We start from the raw sequence: 8,530 nt of genomic DNA, 5'->3' as shown, positions 1-8,530 counted from the left end.
CACCCCGGTGAAGGGCGAGCGCACGGTTAAGGGTCCCAGAGAGGGGCAGGCGCGCGAGTGAAGCCTGGAGAGGGGTGGACGTACGGATTGGGGCCAGGAGGAGAAGAGTGCGCGAACAGGAGCCCAGAGAGGGCAGGGCTCGCGGGTAAAGGCCCGGAGAGGGCATAGATCGAAGACACTAAAAACGTCCGGAAGAGCTGCGAGGCTTGGGGCATGCTAAAGGGGAGGTAGGAGGCACGCATAGCCCATAAGGCTGGGGAGCACCAAGTCACCCTGAGATCATAGGAGATCCTAGGCAGCCTCCCATATTAACTATTAAGATCAAAAACACGGTGGGCGAGAATTAAGAGGGTGCTGGATCTCCTAATTGGCACGGCAGGGGGGCCTAGCGGGATCACGGCCGCTCGTAGGCCCCACCCCGTGACACAGGTAAATAAAGGAGCAGGGCACTGCCCTTTTTGATTTAGCCAACTCGTGGTCATTACCACATAAAATAGTGCAAATAATAGAATATGATTAACTGCACAAGCAGTATAAAAATTCTACAGATTTTGTTATATAAATGACCTAATGAATACTGTTCATCTGGCTATATAATGACTCAGGCAGGGTAGCTGTGGTGGAATGCAGAGATGGAAGGCCAACTGTCAATATCAAGAAGAGAGAAGGACAATAGGTGCAGATGGACAACACATTTTAAGACAGAGAGAATTTGAGAGCTAAGGGACCTGTAGACATGCTGGGAGGCTGCTCTGATGCACTGTAATTACAGGAGCAGACTCGATTAATCCAAGCAGCCGGAGTGTGGTAATTACCATGCTCCAGGAGTCTCCTGCATCTTGCGTATTAGCATCCCTGTGCTTCAAAACGGAAGTGAGGGCACTTGAACTAAAGCTCATCAGACAAGTTTAGTTCAAGTGCCCCCCACCACCATTTTGAAGCACAGGGATACTAAAACATGAGACGCTATGGCATTTTTAATTAGAGCAGCTCTTGGAGCCACTCTAATTAAAGTGCCACCCTCCCCACTACTTCTGGAGCAAGTGCGAAAATGTCCTCAGGCACCTCCTGGGACTGAAGGAAAGTCTACTTTCAAGATGGAAGATGCAAGCCCATACTTTATTTTTTCCATAGCCCACGAAACAAAGGAGGCCTGCATATTTCAAAACTGCTGGAAAAATCTTACAGGTATAAAACGGAATGATATTTAGTTAAAACAAATGAAAAAATTACTTCAAAACAGAATTCTAGAAATATATGCTAATACGTTTTGTTTTGTAATACTGCTTTGATTGAGAACGTTAATTTCATGTATCAATCATTGCTATACAAGAACCCTGCTTTCCACATCCCTGTTTGTAAAACATTATTTCCAGAAGCGTAGCTTGCTGTTATTCAGCATATTTAAATGTTTGTGCTTAGATCATGAATTCATGAATGTATAATTCACTTCCTTTTTCTAAGCATTCATTATTTTAGAGTCCGGCCACTGTGAGAGAAAACAGATCTGTGCAGAGATTTACCAGTATAAAAAAACTAAAACTATTCAAAATGCACCATGGTGCCAGAAGCTTGCCTGAGTGTCAGTGTGACAGCCATATCTGGGAACTAGAAAGCCAATTTCCTTCAGGTGAAAAACTATGGGTTACAAAATATCTTAGGGCATAAGTATCTTGAGCAAAAATATAGCACAAATAGGAGCTTTGGTTCTCCCACAGCTTACACAAAGTATCTTCTGTATTCATTTCCCTAGAAATAATTTTACTAATGACTCTCTGGGGAGAACTGAGAAATTATTTATCTGCAAACAGTTAATTGAGAAATGATACTGTCAGGTGAAAAGTCTTATCTTGTATATCTTGGACATTTTATTTCTGTCTATAGCAGGTTTTGAAAAGATCACAGAAATTGGTAAATGTGATTAAAATAACAACACATTTTAGATATATTTGCCTGCAAAAAACACTGATTCCATCTGATTTCCTTTCCCCTCTCCAGTTGAGTGCTATGATATTAATACTTGCGAATAAAGAATGAAGCAAAGAACTGTTTTCTGATAATTAATGCTGTGAGTTGCAACTAATACTGAATGAAAGTATTGTATCATTTTCCACACAAGAGTTAAGATGAACACGAACTTGTTATAATTCTCTTCCTATACCTGTATTTGAAGCAGAGTGGCTAAGATTTAGTTACGTCTGATTTAGCTTAACTAAGCCAGTGATTTCAGTGTGAGAAGGAAGATTAGAATGAACAACAATGGGCCCATCTACATGAGACACTACTGTACAGTGGTTACTGCACATGTATTCAGTAACTGGAGTTACTGCACAGTAGCGCTGGCGAATGCCTTTTAAGTGCAGTAGCCTAATAGTACTACACAGTAGCATCCTGGTATAGTTTTTGCCATGTGATGCTACTACACAGTAGTATCAGGCTACTGAGCAGTCAGTGTCTCATGTAGACGCACCTAGACAATCCCAGACATGGGCACAAGAGGAAGCTATCCATTTCTGTTAAGTTTCTACCTTTGAGATCTTCTGTGTCAACCTAGAGCACATGTACAGCCTGGCACAGAAAATCTAAGAGAGAAACTTATATTAATCATGGTGGTAGTACTTCTAAAGCAGCCAAAGAAATATGTGAAAGGCTGTATTTTCACTTAAGCCAGCCTGATAGTTATTGACTCAGTAGAAAGGGACTACACTCATCTCAGAAAATCTCAACTTTTACAACACAGCAAGTTCACAGGCTGACCATTCAACTGAAGGAAAAATCAAATTTTTAAAAGTTTTTTTTTTTTTTAATATAGTTTTCACTGTGTTAGATCAAACAGGAGTTTCTAGTATATGACTGACATCCAAGCTAAGTACAGACAGTCAAAAACCTTAGGCTGAATCGAGTCAATCTTTGTAGGTTAGTCTAAGCAGCATAGATTGAACTGATGCCAAGTAAACAGAGATTCACTTCTGAGTCTGGAAGTGCAGCCATGTGCCTGCAGTGGCCCAGGCAAGAAGCCAGAAAGTGTTAGAGAATACCTCTCTGTTGAGCTGGAGCAGACAATTCGGACCAAGACAAGCCTGCCCACCATGCAAGGGGAGCTTTGTGGGGGAGGTGCGAAGCATTCTGGGATGCTGGGGGGAATGTAAGTTAACTTGAATCTGGAAGGGATCTGGGACAGAAGTTCAATAAACTAATTTAACCTAAATCAGTTAAGTCTGATACATACATCCAGGTTTATCTTCAATTATGGGAAGCAGTAGGCAAAAAAGTGAATAAGACAACTTTTTATTTGTACTGCAATTGGAAATTCTTCTCTTGAGTATCTAAAAAATTGTTTCAGTGGAAATTTCGAGCTTTGTTCTGCAGATCACATTGAAATTTAGAATCAATCCAAGTTGAACGAAAATCAGTTTGACACTTTTAAAGAGTGTTAAAATCCATAATGGACACATCTACACGTTCATTAATGTACTTTTGCTACTGTGCATTTAGTACCTGTGATATGAAATAATACATAAAGACGCATGAGGCTGCCCTAACGCGCGGCAGCAAAAGTGAACACCTTTTCAGTGACACTTAATGATCAGTAAACTAATTCTACTGCACATTAGAGCATTAGCACTTTTTAACGTGACGCTTGTAATGTGTAGTAGAATAGGTTACTGAGCATTAAGTGCAGGTGTAGACTTGCCCACTTGTGTACATAAATGTTTCTACATTCTTCTAATTATTTTTAATATGCTGTGTAAGGAGTCATTACTGCATTTCCAAAACAAGCAGAGCTTGAAAACATATCTTCAGACCAAGGAACTTAGAGTAACTATAGACCCAAAGTGCATATTAAGACATTTAAAATGTATTACTATCTGATAAGGTCAAGACCTCTGCTATGTACATGCTCTGCAGAGGAGAATGCTAAAGGCTCTTCAGCCCAATGGCATAGATATTTTACTCAAGTGTTTTAAATAAGCTGATCTAAATAAGGTATTTCATTATATGCTGAGACGTATCAAAGGAGATGACAGTAATCTCTGTATCTTGTTGAATGTTATGCTCTTATATTCCAAAAAGGGTAGATTTCTGTGTAGGTCTCTTCCTTCTTTATACTGCAGAATACTGCAAAGGAGTATGATTTAGTATTCCATTCATTTTTCTTCTATCATGTGGAGGACAAAGAGTGAGAAGGAAAATTTGACAATTACAAGCGTGAGCTAAAGCAGTATTGGGCTTTTGAGCTGCCTAAGTTATTTAGTTAGTAGATAAAATGATCAAAATAAAAGGTAAACTTTCTGCTACTTCTAAAATTATTTGGTTCCACCAGGGTAAATTAAAAGGTTCATAGTACTCAGTTAATTATTTAAGTGCAATGCACAGTAAGGCTGTTTTTCTACATTCCATTTTTATTTTGTCTGCTGTGTTGTATGATTTTGCCTTGTAAACAGTTAATAAGTGCTATATTTGTAACTGTCTTTGTTTATAAAAGACCTTTTATAATGAAAGCTTATTCTATGTTTGATCATATTTCAAAGACATATTACCCACAAGAGGATCCAGACTTTACAGAAGGAGCTGGTCTAAACCATTAACTGGGTATACAGGCTAATGTTTGAACCACAGACTCCAAAACATAACAAGAACCTTGTCTTATTCCAAGAAAAGCCCAGGAGGACTGTACCACTAGATGTAACCTGGAGTGTCCCTCAGAATTTCAGGCTGCATCATATACAAGAGCATTGAATGTAAAAAAAGAGAGAATGACAACAAATGTCCATGTGGCAAAATCATGTAAAATATCACTCACGATTTTGTCAAGCATAATGATCAGATATGTGATTCCACTGGGCTACATATGGCTCTGTCTCCAGAAGAATTTCTTATGTTGGAAAGATTAAAGTCCCAATCCTGTGCATATCTGTGCGAGTATTGAACCTTACGCACATGAGTAGTCCCATTGGATTCAATGGAGCTCCTCACATTCTTAAAATTAAGCATGTGCTTACAGAATCAGAATTTTAATGAGCAATAGACAAAATGGATGGCTAGGAAAGCACTTTCTCTCACACACACATAGAGAGAGAAAGTGTATATAAACAAATCAAACTTTAGGACTAAAAAATTAACTTGGGAAGATTTTCCCAACAAAAGTGACTAGTGGAAGCAGCTCAATGTTGCGTGTGTGTGTGTGCATGCGCATACGTGCATATTTATAATACCTTTATAATAATATATACATATAATACATATACATATATATGTAGGGGTGTGTGTGTGTTTATATATGTATGTATATAATGTGTGTATATATGCATGCATGCCCATATTTTATAACGATGCAGTGCTGCACATATTTTTCTGCTATAATCCCTTCTAAAACTATCTTTCACATTTTTTTAAATCACAGTCACAAACATATTTCTAATTCATGGTTTTTCCTGTTAGGAATAAAATCATTGCACTGTCAAGACAGAAAATTACTAAGGAGTCTGTTCTGCATTTATAAGCAAGAATGAGGCACTTTGAATGAAGAAAGAGAATTAAATTAGCCCCAGATATGGCTGAACTCTGGCCATGTGTTTCTGAAGTGAGTATTTGCAAATACCTCCCCATAGATCCCTTACAGCCAGCTCTGTAGTTATATACATGTAAAAACCATGGTACAATCTGGTAGAGTCTGTACAGCAAAAAGAAATCCATCCTTTTTTCCTACCTTTTATCCCTTCTTTTTTCCTAAATGACAGCTTTGGAGTTTGAATAAAATATTTTAAAAGATCCTCCCAGCCCCCAATTGAGAATGAAAGCTTATTCTATGTTTGAGATACTGTATTTACTTACTTCAAATATTTATGGGTGAGATGTATATACAGTATTGAACAAAACAGAAACCAGATTCATTCCTTAATGAGTGAGAAGGAATAGACTTCATATGGGGCTAAATACACCATAGTATTCAAAATTTTCAGTAGTTCTTTAAACCAGCAACCACAAGAAATTTTAAGACTTCCCAACTACTGTAAGAAATAACAAAAACAAAAGAAAGTGGTATTCATTTTTCTTTTATATTATCAGATATTTAAGACAAAGGTTAGAATGTTCAAAAATGTGTTTGAATTTATTCAGCTGTTCTCAAAGGTTCATGTTTCACAAGTGGCTGCTACACTGTATACGTTCCCATATTATTGGACTAAAGCTATCTGACAGTCTGGTTAAAGTTATTAGCCTAGAATCTGAGTGTTTGTTCAAATCCTCTGTCATCAATTATTGATAAGCTACTAAATTCAGGCTGACAACTCCATTTTTTTTCAAATGGGAGAGTATTTGGTATTTTACAGGTCAATACATCTACAGGCTGGTCTTCCTCTAGTCATGTTTATAAACTAAAAACTGTGTTAACTCCAGCATTAGGAGACTGGATAGATCAGGGGCTTGGTAATAGGATAGAGGGCCCTTCACCTTTAGGTCATTGCTTTCAGTCCAGTTCAGGTTGATCATGACTAACAGACATTACCATTTGATGAATGCCTACCTACCAAAAGGATATAGAAATAAGCCTGACTACAGTAACTTCATATATCTTTGTCATCATCAGGGGCACAATCTGGGTCACTACCCATGCCACCATACTCCAAACTAATGAAAACATTTCTTCAGGCACCTGCTTTGACCCTAGCATCCACAACAGCTATCACCATCTATATTCAATTTGACTTTTTTTTAAGCAACATATTATATAAAATCACCAATCTAAGGCAGAGGCAGGCAAAATACAGCCTGTGTGCTAGATTTGGCTCACCAGCCCATTCTATCCAGCCCATGAGGCCTCTAAAAATTTTAGAAAATTGATTTTTATCTGACCCTCGCTGCCTGCCAAAAATGGCAGGCAGACAGTAGCAGCAGAACCAAGCAGGAGCCTGTGGCTGAACAGCAAGGCCAGCCCAGCTCCACCCCGTCCCCAGCCCCCATCCTCCTCCCCCCCCAACCCAGAAGCCTCTGCAGCTTCTGGTCTCATGACTCTGGAGCAGTTCCCCCCCCAACCTCTGTCTGAATGGAAAGTGGGCATGCTTGCATGTAAGATTGGAGGGGGAGAGGGGAGGATGGTCTGCTGAAACAGCCCAGTGACTGGGAGCCTTGTGGTGCTTCCTGAGTCAGGCTGGAAGCAGTGGGTGGCATGGGGAGCAGCATGGGGAGGGGCAAGGGCCACAGAAAGCAGCGGTGGCTAGGGGGAGCAGCGCTGCACATAGTGGGGGCCACAGGGAATGGCAGGAGCATGCGCCACTCAGCTGCTTCTACTTGTCGGTGCTGACCTGGTTGGGTCCATCTCATCCCAAGTGGCATGCAGCAAAGCAGCGGCTGGGTCAGCTTTGTTGCATGCTGCTTGGGATGGGACGGGATAGGCCTGGTGGGGTTGGCACTGGTGAGGAGAAGAGGAGGCTCAGGTGGCTGAGCCAAGTGCCACTCAGAACCAGCCTGGCCCAGCTGGAGCAGCACACAGCTCAGCCATGCCTTCCCTTACCTCTGCCGGTGTGTCCTGGCCGGTCCCAAGTGGCACATGGCTCAGCCACCACTTCTTCTCACTGGTGCTGACGCGGCCGGGCCCATTGCATCCTGACCAGCATTCAGGGAAGCAGCAACTGGCCCGGCTTTGCTGCGTGCTGCTCACAATGGGTTGGGCCTGACTGGGTCAGCACTGGTGAGGAGAAGCAGTGGCTGAGCCAGCTGAGCCACATGCCACTTCTCTGCACCACTCGGGATGGGATGGGATGGGACAGGCAGGGATGGCATGAGAGAGGCAAAGCCATGGCTGAGCCTATGCCAAGCAGCACGCAACAAAGTGGCACATGGCTCAGCCACCACTTCTCCTCACCGATGCCAACCCAGCCATGCCTGTCCCATCCCAAGCAGGACACAGCAAAGCTGGCCCAACTACTGCTTCCCTGCATGCGGCTCAGAATGCAATGGGCCGACTCAGTGAGGAGAAGCAGCGTCTGAGCCATGTGCCACTTGGGACTGGATGGTTTGGGTCAGCGGAGGTAAGTGCACAGCTTTGTACAGTCGTTCCGAGAGCCCCGGGGGCTTCTACTGCCACCTGGGGGACTCTGCCCCAGTCGCACTGTGCCCAGCACACACAGAAGCCAAGCTGGGAGCTCCCCAAGCCTGGCATCCTGCCCCTGCCAGGCAACATCCTCTCGCAGGCAGGGTGGCTGCACCCCATTGCACAAAGCTGTGTGGGCCAGGCTGGGCTCCACCTTGGGTGCCACTGGGAGCCCAGCTGCGGCCCGAGTCTGCAGAGCTCTGGGTCATCCCCCACTCCTCTCCTGGCCCCTCCCCCTCCTCTGGCTGCCACCTTCCCAAGCACCTGGCTGGGCCAGCCTACCCATGGTGCCTCCCCCTGCGCTGTTTCCCTCTCTCTCTCTTTCTCTCTCCCTCTGCTTCTCCCTCCTTTGTTCCCTCTCTCTTCCGTCTCTCTTCTTTCTGTCTCTTTCCCCTTCTCTCTCCCCTCTCTCTTCTCTCCCTTCCTCTTCCCTCTCTC

The sequence above is a fragment of the Gavialis gangeticus genome, unplaced genomic scaffold (genome assembly GCF_001723915.1).
Source record: "Gavialis gangeticus isolate Ggan-Ray unplaced genomic scaffold, GavGan_comp1, whole genome shotgun sequence".
Classification (NCBI taxonomy): Eukaryota; Metazoa; Chordata; order Crocodylia; family Gavialidae; genus Gavialis; species Gavialis gangeticus.
Note: the sequence above shows the minus strand (reverse complement) of the source record.